Here is a 15,000-nt window from a genome sequence, read left to right on the forward strand (position 1 = left end):
CCAAGGTGAGCTGATTAGAGGGTCTTGAACTTGTTGAGATAACTCTTAAATTTTAATCAGCGCACTTTCTTCTTTGCTGCCAAAAAAAATTCAGATGACGAATAAATGCAAGTTTAGTGCATGCATGGCTGTAATTCAGCCATGGCCACAAATGTTGACAACGCTACAGGCAGCAGAAAAAAATTATTTAGTACCTTTAGTATGTCATAATAATCTGATTTTCTCGTGCTAAAATCTGGTTTGAGCTAGGTTGAAAGGTAAGAAAAGGTATCAAAAGGAAATTAATGCTTACTGATAGGTACCAAGGCAAAGATGATCTCAGCAATGTAACATAAAATGTCACCAGAGACACTGGGTGAACCTGATTTGCCTTTTGCTTCTTGAGCCACTTTATCTGGAAGCTGATGGAAGCCTCTGCAATCAATTACCAGCAGTGCCTTTCCAAAGGGAGCGGCGAAGGGGGAGGCTCTGCCCTGTCCCTGGGACCTGCAGCCAAGCCCAGGGGCTGACATGGACGTTGCTGTGCAGGGCAGTCAGTGGGTGCAGGGGCACAAGGTCCAGGACAGTTCTGACATGCAGAAGGGGCTGTTTGACAAGCTCAGTGTGCTCTGCCAGGGGTTATTCTGCTACATAAAATAGGCCTCTTTTAGTTAGGTTTAGTGTTTCTGTACTTTCCTGTGTTAAGATAGTACATAACTGGTGTGGGGTCACCTGGAGCCCAGAGGTCAGAGCTCAGGGGCTCAACAAATGAAAGGTTAGAGCTCAGGTTTTTGGCTACAAGGCATAGATACCAACAAACCAACACCAGAAACCCCCCAGTCTGCGTTTTGGTCCACCTCTGATCACCAATCCATAAGAATTCCCCACTGTGCAGTGCTACAATCATAAGAAGTCAAGAAACAGGATGGTAAATAACATGAAGGTAAACTAACCCTTTATCACTACAGAAGACAAATCTGCAATATATTAGTCTAATAAAAACAAATATTTTGGGTGGGTGTTGCATTTTTCTAGTGAATAGTAGAACAGCAAAAATGCACTTTGCAGGTGAAGAAAATTAGTCACCTAATCAGCTGACTTTGAACAGAAAGGGAGACACAGAGGAACTGAGAATGTGCGTGTAAAATAGGAAAAGATACAGAATGCTTCACCTTTATTTTGAAGAGACATTGCTGTTTTAAAATAACTTAATATTTGTAATTATCCCTCATCGTATATAGATCTCTATAGTATGCCTGCATCATTCTTATGAATGCATCTGAACAAGATGAATAGCTCAATGCTTCTCCTCAAGGTGAGGTGAGAAAGAGGTGGGTGCAAAATACCTGGGGCAGAGCTGTGGGCAGCTCCAGGTGCCTCAGCCTGAACACGTCATGCGATAGCCCCAGACAGGGCCAGGAGCACCAGTGGGGTATTGCCCGCTGTGGTCTTTCCCCCTCCAGCTCCCCAGGAAGGCTGGGCAGGCCACTGCCCCAGTAGGTGAGCACCTATGCCCTGTGTCTAAGAATGATGACACGGGAGAGGATGAAGAGAAGGAGGGGTGAGGAAGAGATGTAACACATCCAGCCCAGAGATTAAATTTGGGGCAACCTTCAGCCCTGACCTCCTAATTCTACATCCTGTCTTTCCTTGCACCTCGTTACTCACTGGGCTGTCAAATCTGGACTCCAGCCTGCTAGATTAAGGACTGCAAGTTTATTTAAAAGGAAACAAAACAAAAACACACCAGTTTTCCTCATTACTGGCAGCCATCAGGATGGCTCACTCAGTGGGACCACACAGGGAGCAGAGGCAGTGGCATGCTGACAATTAGCTCGCCCATCAGCACGAGCTGGGAGCACCGCAGGGCTTGGATGCTGTGGAGCATTTTTCAGCACTAACAAGGAGCTGGGCTATCTTTGCTGAAGCACAGTTTTATAGTGTGCAACTCTGTCCCAAATCCTCCCAGAATCAAGCCCTGTTCCCAGTCGCCTCCTGCCTGGGGGCTCCAGGAGAGAGGAGATGGTGCACATTGATGCATGCTGGTACCTGCTGGGCTGTACACCTGCACCCTGCTGGGGGTGGTCACCCATTGCATGGTGCCTGAGGGTCCAGTCAGGGTACAAGAGGGGCCCAGCCACCTTCATGCAGTGGGTGACGCTGCCCTGAGACATGAGGGAAAGGAACCAGTCACCTGGGCTGTAGCTGAGGGTCTTGATGTGGGATGGGTGGCCCCAGTCCAAAGAGACTGGGATAGGATTTTGTTTTCCTTCTCCTTCATTGCAAGGCTCTAATAGGTTGTTTTGGGGGTGTCTGGCTGTATTTTGCTTTCTTTTTTCTTTTGATGAGTATTGCCCAGAAGAACAATTTTCTCCTGAACAAAAATGGAGAAATTCTTATGCATAAAATCCATCTCAGCCGTAACCCGTAAAGGACCTCACGCTGCTGATACTATGTCAGGTAATCAAGCTACACAATCCAACTGTACAAAAATAACAGATGCAGTTAGTTTAACCCACTAAAAATGTTTAAACCTGCTAAGGGACTTAGAACATTTAGAGTCATCTTTGAAATCAGAATGTGTAAAAAATGCCGTTTTGGCATGGAAATATTTGAATGCATTCAAAATGTTTCCAGGCTTCAGGTAGGCAGTGGTGGGACTGTATGATGAATCATTTGCAGGTACATGGACATGAAACCATTAGCATGGAAAGGCACACATTCAGGTTTCAATGTGGAATCCTGGACATAAGTAAAAATCCCTGTTTCTTATGTGGGTCTTGGTCCCAGACAGTGCTGCTCAGGAGGCAGAAAGGTAGGTGCACATCAGCCAGTCTCTGTTCTGGTGCTTAAGTTCACATGTGCCCACTCAAATAAGCTGCACCACCACAATAAGAATTCCTCACATGCCAGCTGCCAGAGATTTTAGGAATGCCCCTCTGCCTGGTTGATGGGAGAAGATGAAAGAACTGAGCAGATTCAAGGTAAGTCAAATGACTATTTGGATGCATTACTTAGACTAAGTTGCTGTATCTTATTCTGTGACTAGGTAGGCAATGTCATACCACTGAGGAGAAGAAAATATTATTTAACTATCTCTCCTTATAAGTTTAACTGTGGACAACTTCTAACCTGCACTTAGGGTGCACTCAAGATGTACAAACACTGAGCAAAGATTAGTGCGCACACACACACAAACACACAAGCATTCCTTTGTATAAATATACATTAAAAAGGTGTCTCAGCACACAGCTGAACTTGTCTACAAGGACCAGGCAGATTTGGGCACCTACTTCTAGTTGATACTGAACACAAAATGTGATTCTGCATATGCGTATAAAACAAAGTGTAATTTTTCCTCAGGGAAGTCTTCTGTCTTTTCCCCCTCCTGCAGTTCAAACCCAGCTCACTGACTGGCTGGGCTGCTGCTACAGTTGCTCAGGCTCTTGGGTGCCTTCAGGCTTTCATTTCAAGAGCACGTCTGGTGCCAGAGGGTTTTGGCAACAGTTATAATGTGAATGATTATTTCCATTGAGGAAACCATTGGTGATAACAGTGATGTGAAGGTGTGTGCGGTGTAAACTACAGCTTGCTGAGGACATTAGACCATGGGGGTATGCAAGGACAGGCTCTAGGTGCTGCTAGGGAGGAAGATGCTCTGCAAATGAAATAATGGCATGTTAGTAGGGAAGTGAATATGCTAAACCCTCGAGCTGCTCTGTGACTAAAAATGTTTCCAGACTTGGCCTGAGCTAAGTGTTCATTCAGCTAATGAAAACATTATACCCCTCTGTCTAACCCACCTGATGTATTCACCAAGCATCACTGTGAAAGGAGACACATGTTTTGGTCACTTCTGTTGCCAAGTTGCCTAATACTAATGTGGACATTATAAGCCCAAGAAGTATTTAAGTTGCTGTGATCTTAAATTTTATTTTCCTACCCAGCTGCCCAAGCGAGCTTACATGCTGATCAGTATCTGCTGCAGCCTGAGAATAATCTGGCCCCAGCTCCTTGGGCAGGAAGTAAATCCTTACTGACATCAATGAACTGAAAAATTCTGAGGTCTGGCAGTGACAAAGGGAATAGTGAATGAAATCAGTATTTCCTTATATTGATCTACCCTTCCTGCTCATCTACTAATAACATTGGCTGTTTACCCTCTGTAATAAGTTGTGATAGGTGCTTACACTGGCACTAGCTTTCCAGTTCTCCCAGTATGCAGGAAATGAGGAACCGCCAAATAAAGGAACTGGCTAGAACCACATAAAATTTAATATTTTAAAGTTACTTTAATATTTTAAAGTACTTGTCTGACATATTTAGATCTTGATTTTATGTCCAAAAGTTTCTCCACATGATATTTAAAGAGCCCTCAACCCAATTTACCAGACACAGGGGAATACATGGGAAGGCAACGCTCCTATAGCCTGTAGGAGAATCTCCTGTTCTGGTGATTCCTCTATATGGGGAATCCAGGGAGAAACCACTGCCTTTGTCTCAGCCCTGTATTCCTTGCCATTTGAAGGACATTGGAGGTTAATCTGCTTTTTATATTTCCACCTTTACTGGTATTTCTGAAGCTTGTATTGTGTATCACTGAGGGTAGTAGTGTGTGCCCATTTTATCCCAGAAGTAAATGTTATTTGTTAAGTTACCAGTAGAAATTTGGTACATTTTAAAGATATGAGACTGCTGCTGAGGAACACCTACATACAGGATGATTCCACAGCCTGGAGAGTGTGCAGGTGGATGAAAAGTGGCACTACAAAGGTGCCAGGGAAATAATTATTGGGGACAAGAACTTAAGAACTTGGTGCATGTAATGCACAGTGAAACTGTGGAATTCAATGCCCCTGGACGTTGTAGATATCAAAAGTGTGCATGCCCTTAAAAACTGATTATGCAAAGTAATGAATGGGGAGGTGTGGGAAAATCTATCAGGGACTACAAAAAGCAACCAGGATACCAGTTCTGGCTCAGGTAATTGGAACTGCTGCATGGAGAAAGCTAGGAAGGTTTGCTATGGAAGCAGCAGTATCTAGACACCCTTTTCTGGTCTCTTTCTTAAGTGTCTGCTGCTAGTGGAGAAGGAGCAATACCTTCCCTAGACAGAACATTTGCTCTGGTCATTGTACAGCTGTTCCCATGTACAGTATAGCTCAGGTTCAGTTAAAAAACCCCAATGAAATAAACCAGAAAAATACGTGTACATACCTTATTAACAGCTTCTGTGCCTGGTCTTCTGACAAGTACAGACATGTGCCTGTCCTGAGTGAGAAGCTGATGTTAAGCACACCTTGAAAGGGAGCTGCATTATGCTTTTTAGCATAATCCACAGGGATCTTTAATGCTCATAACGAGACAAGTTGGTGTTTGCTGAAGGAGAAACCAGGCCAACAAGTTAGAGGACATTTTCTTTGGAAGATTCTAAGTTTTAATTTCTTTCAGTTTGATATAAAATAGAAAAGAAATAGTTCTACATCAAGACTACATCTCTAGCCCTTGCAGACCCTGTCCTCCCTTTCCAGCTCAGTACCTTGGCCACAGGCCCCTGGTCTGGTGGAACTGCTCAGCTTGAAATGATGATGTTCTAAATACTCTCAAGAAAAATAAATGGACCCTGATTCTCAGACCCCAGAGGTTACTGGGTGAGTTCATTTATAGGAATCTTACTTAAATTATACTAATTTTTAAGAGTTTTTGCAAACTGGTCACAGATATGCAAATTTTATGAAGTCCATTAAACACAACAGAGCCCAGCCAGCCAAAACAAGAGGTCACTACATAAAACCTACACCCCCATGCTCATATTTTACCTTTTTGCAGTTTCCTGGTGTAGTAGGAGGGTCCTATGAGAAAGTGAGAATGTTGCTTCCTTCCTTGTCATACACAGGGTAAGATCGTGGTCACTAAATGTTAATAAGAAAAAAAGTATTTCATCTAGAGTACTTTCTCATGGTGCTGAGCTCTGGATTTGAGTTAGAGAAGGACAGAAAGGCTAAAGACATCAAACCTGAGGCAGAATGGGAGATTGCAAAGAGTGTAGGTGTTTGCCAAGAACAGAGCTTGCAAAGACAGACTAAACCAAAGAGATGCATTTGAGATAATTCACAGGGATAGGGCTACCAAGAAAAATATACACATTAGTGAAAGCTGAGATTTAGGTGAATCTGAGGAAACCGCTTTCAATATATCACAGTTGCCATTCCAGTAGTTCATTGGGCTTTTCCCCCATAGTAGTTTCCCATGTTTATTTTGGCACTTGTGGGGAAAATGTCAATGAGAGAACTACTGTTAGTGTGCCCTGCTGTGTGACGTTGAGTTATTCCAGTACCACGGCAGCTATTTTTCAACAGATTAACGTTCAGATTCTGGGGGAGTTCATTCAGTTCATATAAATCTGCATAGAAATTTTATTAACTTATAACTTTTTTTATTTGGTGGGCCACCTACAAAGTGAAAACAGATTGCTTACATATCTGAAAGATAGGAGAAAAAAAAATGTAAAGCCGATAAAAATACATGTTTTTCTGAAAAGCTGAAAGTGCTAATCTCTGAAACAGTAGCACTTGAAAAAAAAACCCAAACAACAAACAAAATCAAAAACAGACAGACATGCAAGACCCTACAACTTCCTTGTCTACTTACTGGATCATTTTTTTCCATTTTTGTTTGCACTGAGAGAAAAATGCCATCAAAAAAAAAAAAAAAGATGGGTGCAAAACTAAGGCATAAGGTTGGCACTCAGGAGATCTGGTTTCGGTTCCTGGCTCTGTCAAACATTTCCTATGTGACCTTGTAAATGTCACTTTTGAGCATGTAAAACCATCTGGCCTGATCTAGTGAAACATGTATTTAATTTTAAGATGCAAGTAGTCCCACTTACATCTCACACGCTTAAATTTAAAGACATGTTTACATGCTTTGCTGGTTGGGAGCCACCATGCTCAGCCACTTCCAGGGAGAAGCATTCCCCCTCTGCCTCCAGCATCCCAGCTGCAGAGCGAGGGTAAGGAATAGTTGGTCCCTCTGACTCCAGGTTCTCTGAAGCAAAGGCAGTGACTCCCCTTGCACGTGCAGCAGCAGCACAGGGGGGTTTCCATTCTGAGTGCAGGCGTAATGCCTGTAACTAGTACGGGTAAAAGCTGCAAATTCAGATGCCTTTGTTGTAAATAAAAATCTGCATTTAGGCACTGAAATACTGGCCTGGTTTTTCAGAGTTGCTGAGCAACCAACACTCTCATCAAGTTAAGAACCCACAAATGCTTTGTGGTTCAGAAAATTAGGTCACTTATTTGGAGGCTAAAAATAGATTTTGAACCCCAATTTCAAGACTTGAAACTTTGCCTTTATGTCTTTAATGTACTCTGATAAAGTATCCTGTCCCTTGCCATTATATCTAGCCACAGACTCAAACATTATATAAAATTCAAATTCAGAAGTAAAAATACCCTCATTTAACCACTTCAGTGTTTGCTAAATGTAATTAAAAAAGAGTTCCACTGAGACATTTTAAATAATGTATATAATATACATATGCGTATACATGTGTTTTTAATGTACATAGTATATACAATGTTATTTTATGGCATAGCAGATGTTTCTTAATTCCCTGACACCATGCACTGGAGTAAGATCATGCCAGCCTATTTTATTATGAATAATGTGCTTGCTCCGTCATTAAGTGGGTTATTAAAGACATAAACAAAGTTTTATGCCCTGCTTTTCAACAGCTGCTGGTGGTCTACAAAGTGATAATCCTCCTTTCAGCAAATATTCTTAGGCTAAAAACTAAAACAAATAGATTTCATAGGCAATCAGTTGACTCATGAGTGGGCAGATGGTAACTCTGTGACATCTCGAGTGCCACAGAAACATTACTTCTAAGAAAAGCTCTTAGATCGAAGGCTGGGAGTGAGATGGCTGCTCCATACATCATTTCTTCCTCCAACCACACAGTAACTCCTATACTAAGCAAACAAGCCTGATTGGCATTTATTTCAGCAGCAACAGCAGGGGAGGAAAAATTTAAAAGCAAATGCTTATTTAAAATAAACAAATAAACATATCACCAAAAAAAAAAAAAGTCCAGTACATGTGACAGACAATAGCTGGTTTTCCCGTTCCTAATGAATTATGTGGCAAAGACACAGTTGCAAATCCTGTAACCTTAGCTTTGAAGAAAATTATCTGAGTAGGTTGGATAACTTCAAACAAAAGGGTAGAGGGGACAGCAAAGGTTAGGTGGCCGTGTTCCGCCACGGGCGCGATGGCTATTAATTTAAACGGAAGTGACCCCTACATGACAAAGCTCCAAAGGTGTACAGGGAAGAGGTTTTATTCTTATAAATAGGACTGATGCCAGGTCAACCAGCCCCCCTTGCTTTGGACTTCCTAAAGAAAACAGCTTCAGACAGCTGAGCAGAAGAGTTATGGAGAGTGCTGAGATAGGAAATATCTACAGTTCCTGATATATTATGATTGGCCCCGGGAATGAGGAAGCTGAGAGCTGAAGGTAGTCCTAAAGGGTGCTAAACTGTACAGCACTAATGTACACAACAACATCCTCATACAAGCAGATGTTTAAAAAAAAATGGAGAGGGGGAGGATGGAAATTGTATTTAGACTGCGTTGCACTCACCCTAGGGAGGAAAACTAAAAAAAGGGAGAATGTGGAACCAATTTTCAAGCTCGAGCAACTGAAAGTCTATTAAATGATTCTGTCATCAACACGAGATGAGAAAAAAATGTAATAATTTATACAACAAATTGGGTAATTGTAGCTGCACGGACAAATGATATTTCTTCCCTGATAACTGAATAAACATTGTTACAAGAGGGAGGTTATAAGGAAATAGCCACTTTAGTGAACTACAAGTACCAGGTCTCCTGCTTCTGTTCATATCAAAAGAAAGGCATTAAGGACTGAAGGGCATATATGCTCTTGGTCACAAACATTTTGATTTAGTTTTTTCAGGAGCGCATTTGACTTGCTAAAGATGGGCTTGGCTTCACATAACTAGAAGTAATCTCAGTCTGATTACTGCATCATGCCAAACTGAAATATTTTTTTTTTTAGGAGACAGCAATGTAAACTGGAGGAATTACAGGAATAATATGGAAACCATACAATTAACTTGTTTATTGACTCCACTGTTTTTTTAAATTATAAGCTGCATAGAAAGTAACAAAACAAACAGCATGAACTTGTAGTAGATACATCCAGAAAATAAGTAGTGGCAACACGGAGGAAGCAACACCAAGCTGGGGGAACGAGGGGTGTAAGGCAATAGCTTCTGGGTCACCAGGTTACTTAATACTTGGAATAATGCAGCAGTCAGCCAGGGTCAGTGGAAGGACCGAGAGAGCAAACCCAAAATACACTGAAAACCCAGTGGACAGAGCACACATGGGAATGCACAGACAGAATGCTTAAATTCCTAAGTTTCGGGACCTTCAGGTTTTTATTTTCTTTTCTGTCACAGACTTCCTGTGGGATGCTGGGCAAGTCACTTAATGGCTTTTACGCCTTTGTATTGTTCTGCTCAAGATTATACTGGATTTTGCCTGTGGAGACAAGGCCCTTATTGCCAGAAACCTTTCTAGAAGGGTCACTGCTGGAGTAAAATTTCTTTAAAAACTTACTTAACCTAGGAATTTGCAGCATGCAATACTGACCTCAAAACTCATTACTCTTCAAATTAGGACAGCACCACACAGATTTACTTGTCAGGGCTCTTCTAAAGCACAAGCTCAATTGAGAACTCACATTCCTTGGGGAAAAAAGAAAAGTTCAGTTCCCTGGCCAGGGGATGAATCTCCCATGCAATGATGCACTGCCCATATGTGAGGGAGAAGGGTGTAAAACAAACCTGAGTTAAAGGTTCAGTTGTGTGAGGTGTTAAGTCACTCTGCCGTCAACAGGACCACGTGTATGCTCACAGATCAGCATGTGCCAAAGGCTGTGCCTGTGAAGAGCTCAGCTCCCTGTGATCAAGGTTGGCTTTGAGAGGCTGAAACGAGAGGACATAGAAAGTAAAAAGGATTTTTGCTAGGATCAATTATCTACCTTTTCATGTATGCTTCCATCTATTTGAATACACGCATGTGTGCAAACAGAGCCAGTTCCCGTTCCTGCCATGTCTGAAGTGAGAAATAATAAAAATATATTTACATGGCTTCAACATTAGGCTATTAAAAAGCTATAGTTGGTATAACAGAGGGGAAAAAATTACAAAGAATGATTTGCATAGCAAACACATTTCACAGTTGTTTTGGACAAATGCCCTTGGTAAATATGTTTAAAGTCGTGTACAACAAGAATATTTTATCACAAGTAACCATGTTTTAATAAACACTTAGTCTTTTTGTATTTCATTCTTTCTCATCATAATAATAGAAATATAACACCATATATCACTGTAAAACACATTTCCACATAAATGCTGATAAGCACAAAATATTTTTCATCATTTACATTTTAACTGTAATAATATATGGCAGGATTAAAGCTGCATCCATCATGTGTCTAACTAACCTTGCTGTAATGAATTTTTAAATGTAATGGTTTCTGTCACAAAGTAAAATCATACATAATATCTTTTGACACAGTATGCTGGTATATGCAAGGTTTTAAAATGTAAATGCAGCTTCATTTTTAATTAGATTTATAAACTCAAATCACTGTTTTCTTTACCATAAACCAAGGGGGAAGGAAAAAGTGTGGGTCTGTGTCAAGGCTGCAAGTTTTTTCAAGTCCCTTGCTCACAGGAAACATGCACATCCAATGTGTAGAAAAGCAAGTCACACTAGAAACAAAGGATTATCAAAATCATAGGGAACTAAAGCTCTTTAGGCTGCCTGAAGGGCCTCCTCTGGTAGCCCGGGTGCACACTCAGTGGCAGGGCTGGGGATGGGGCTCTGCCCGGCTGCAGGGGAGAGCGACTGGAGGACAGGCATGTACCCCTAAAGCCCCCTTTCCTGGCCCTGCTGGAAATAACAAATAATCCATCTCACAAGAGGAGAATCATTAAAAATAATTTGCAGGAGCTTTCTGTTCTGTGAGGCCTTTTTTTGATACAATATTTCCTTCAGTGATTATCACTGTGGACATGTTCCTGCCATATGGATGGGAGCCGGGCGAGGAGGCGGCTCAATACCTGAGTGGTTAATTAAGAGCTGTTGCTGGGCCACAAGAAGCAGGTTTGAAATCCCTCTTCACTCACCGACAATGAGTAGCTTTTTTAGCAGCAGAAGTCACTGGGGACAGCCAGAAGCGCAGGGTAATTATTTGAGATAACACAGAGCTGAAGAGCGGGCGCGTGTGTGCGCGGGTGCACGCGGGGGTGCGCGGCGGCGGGGGGTGCACCTCGAAAGGAGGGCAACAGCACAGAAAAGTCTATAATAAAAAGGTCAACATCTCCTATTTTTCTGTACAGTGTCGGCAGTCTGTAATGCCTTTTCAGAATGAATGACAACGGATTCTATCTTTTTCTTCCTTTATTTTTTTTTTCTTTTTAAAATGAATCTAATTCTGTATTCCAGCTTTGCAATGGTGAGCGCGGGTCCTGGAGGCCAATCTGGATGAGCTGTTCTCACTTTATCAGCTCAGATGCTGAAATGACTTTGATTGCGTTGTTGCAAAATAGGAGTAATTTCAACATTAACTTACGGAACCCTGTGCTCTCAAGAACAAAGAAAAAGCAGTCAACTGAAAGCCATGAATGAAATGAGGAAAGTCCATAACTTCTTAGAAATTTAGGGCTAAATTCTGAGCAGGGGAAATCTGCATATTGCAGAGTATTTTGGTTGTAAATGAGCAACTCATCCAAACCAGCTGGAGATCTGGTCTTTGGCCACAACATTGCTTGTGGGTAGGGGGCTCTAGGTTATTATTTATGCCATTTAAAACATAAATCAAGGCTCAAAGGGGTAATGATTTCAGGAATGTTCTTGCTGCAGTGCATCCTATTCACTGTTTTTCTTGAAAACATAAAGAATGCAAACTTTAAAAGGCTATATTTTCCTTAAGTACTTCATGTCCAAAATATTTATGAAGTTAAGTTGCCATTTGATTCCAACACTGTCCAATATTTTTTACAGACTGTAGGACCTGGTGAAAACTGAAGACAAGCTGTGTAGTAATCCACTGCAGTACTACATTTCTTTTCTCAGATCTGAAGAAGAGAATATGAACATCCCCTTCCTCAGTCATCACAGCTCAGTCCATCTACATTGTGGGTTCAAAATACTATTTCCCCCTCTCTTTGTTTGGTTTTTTTTAAGTAAACCTTTCTAGTTTATTACAGAGCAAATGATGAAACCTCTGTCATGCGTTTTTTTGGCATTTCCAGAAAATCCCACATGTGATCTCTAACTTAGAAGGCTTAAATCTCCATCCAAATATGAGCTCTGTGAAGCTCACATGAGCACTTAGCTTTGTGCTGTGGGGTAAAAATAAATTAAAGAAAGTGAAAAGATCCACAAACCTCCTCTCCACACAGACTTTTTCATGTCTTCTCAAATTCTGGGAGATATTTTGCCTGAGCGAGCGGAGATTTGAACGCACACTACAGGCTCCTCAAGCACACCAAAGGTTTTGCAGCTAGTAGGTGTGGGCTGAACCCCCCAAATCTTCCTGTTTGTGGTGTGGGGACCAAGCTGTACCTGTTCTCTTTTTTATAAAGGCAGATCTTGCAAACCTTTGATGTTTCTAGAGTGCAAACAATACTGCTCCAGCAGTAGCACTTTTGCCAGTATAACTGTCTCAGCTTTGTTTAGAAACTGCCCAATATGTTAATTATCTTCTTTACCTCTGTGGCATTATACTGTCAAACTGTACAACAGTCTTTAGAAAATAAAAGCTAACACCCTAAGCTGCTGTACCCGGCTCCCATAATATCTATTCACTGACAATGCCTGAGCTGTCAGATCAGAAGAAGCTTCATTCGAATAAAGGTGGGCAGATGTGTGATAATGAGACAGAAGCATACAGATGCTAATATAACTGTTCAGCAGAGCAGGCTCGTCTTCGTTAGGCAGACCCAGGTAGCAGCTGCAGACTGTCAGACGCTGGAATGCTGCTTTCTCTTGATTCTCATTTAAGATCAGCTTCGTTCGCTGTCTGTCAGTGAACTTTTCCCTCACAGGAGCCTGGACCCCTAGGTGATCAGTCACATTTCGACATAACTAGATGTCAAAAGAAGTTTAAGTTGTATGACGAACTGTGATGCATTCCCTGTGCTGGCTGGCAGTCTCAGCCCTCCAAGGCGTCTTGCTAATGATCCACCTGGAAACTCTAGAGTATTTCCTGTATTTTGTTTTCTTATTAAAATACTGGCTAAGCCTTTGTCAATATCCATGTCAGCAACTGTAAGCTCAAGACAATATTATCACAAGCATAATTTGATTTAAAAATGGAACGGTGGACCTGTGCTGACCAAGCAGCCGGAGACATGCATGGAGCGAGCAGGAAGCTAGCTTTGTGTTGCTGTAATTTATCCTCCTCAATTAAAACAAAATATTTCTGATCTTCCAGGGGGCAGGGGCAAGGGTGTCATGAGGCAGGTGAAATAAATTTTACTAAGTTTTCTTGTGAAACATGTCTGCAGCCAGACATCTCGCTCAGCTGATGAACACAACCAGGAATAGGATAATGGAGAGAGCCTCCATAGGTGAGCAAACAATTCAAATACACAGGAGCTCGGAAACACAAATAACCTGAGATTGTCATTTCACATGCTGCTGAAACCTTTGAACTGGGAGTCTAAACTTCGTCAGCCTTTCATCTGTTGCTATGAGCTGTTTACCCACTCACACTCCCCGTTTCAGAGAGGAGACAGACTGAGGCTATTTTACATAAAATACATATGTGCGCACACAATGCAGCAAGCCTTCTCCCACAATATTTGTGTGACAAGACTTAATATTATTTGGTGCTTAATCATGTCAAGCCAGTTTTTACTGTCAATCTTGACTCCCTTCTTCACTTCTTACCATTTGAATTGCAACATTTCAATTCATCTTAAGATAGCAAACTTAACATGGCCAGGTACAATTAACAGTTTCTTACGCTCTTAAAATTCTGAATTAAAAGATCATCAGGGAAGATATTCAAAGATTTGTAAAGTTCTTCCTCTTCTTGTTTGGGGTGGCAGAATTTCAAAATGTATATCAGCCTGGAATTTGCATCATAGTTTTCACCCAACAACTATTATTATATTAGCAGAACTGATTAAAAGTCTAAGGCAACTTGCTACCTGATGGATAAAAGAAAATATCAGTAGGAAGCTCCATCCACATTCAGTCTGAGGTATCCAGCAACTCCCCCAAGGCTATGGATAGGGCTGCTGGGAGGGTCAGGGAACCATACCATATCTCCCTTGGTTTGATACAGGGCTGATTTCATTTGTTTCTTTTCCTCCACAGACAAATCCAGCTTTTAACAGTGACAAATAGTAGATTTAGTAAACTGTTTCTCTCTCTGCTTTCCCCATATCAATATAATTCCTAATTAAATACTTCTCATGGCCAGTTTATACTCACTAATACTTTCTAATATAAAACAAGATGTCTCCCCCTAGATTCTGGTATTTAGTAGCCTGAAGCTCATTAGTGCATGTGTTCTCACCCAGGAGTTTTAAATATTTAACTAGCTAGGATTCTTTCAAAAGGTCTTAACCTTATAATTTGTAATAACTTGGGGATCTCATATCTGGAGTGTAAGTTATTAAAAATGTTTCTTCCTTTCACCCTGCATTGATTTCCTACTTCTAGCAATCAAACTAAGAGCTATTAGGCCAAACAACTGCAGCTGCCTATTTATTTCATTGTAGTAAAACATAAGTGATGATAATAGATTTCCTAATAGAGATTGATCTTCCACAAAAGCCAAAGCCAAAGCATGAACAGTCTGGGTAGACAGTGTATTATGCATTATGCACCACCTGGTTAAAATTGTTCAGCTATAGAATAATATAGGAAGGTCCACAAAAAATGAGTGTACTGACTGATTTATCT

The 15,000-nt window shown here is 41.3% G+C and overlaps 1 long non-coding RNA gene across 1 annotated transcript in view; it reads right to left on the reverse strand.

The window, feature by feature from the left end:
- LOC135422155 (uncharacterized) overlaps positions 1-15,000 on the reverse strand; it is a 36,765-nt gene that overhangs the window by 18,306 nt on the left and 3,459 nt on the right. The window contains exons 2-5 of the long non-coding RNA XR_010434349.1: positions 9,855-9,995; positions 9,661-9,755; positions 5,799-5,891; positions 5,197-5,358 (exon numbers count right to left, since the gene is read on the reverse strand). This is a non-coding gene — a long non-coding RNA (uncharacterized LOC135422155). The remainder of the gene's footprint in view (positions 1-5,196; positions 5,359-5,798; positions 5,892-9,660; positions 9,756-9,854; positions 9,996-15,000) is intronic.

Source organism: Pseudopipra pipra, chromosome 14, assembly GCF_036250125.1.
Source record: "Pseudopipra pipra isolate bDixPip1 chromosome 14, bDixPip1.hap1, whole genome shotgun sequence".
NCBI lineage: Eukaryota > Metazoa > Chordata > Aves > Passeriformes > Pipridae > Pseudopipra > Pseudopipra pipra.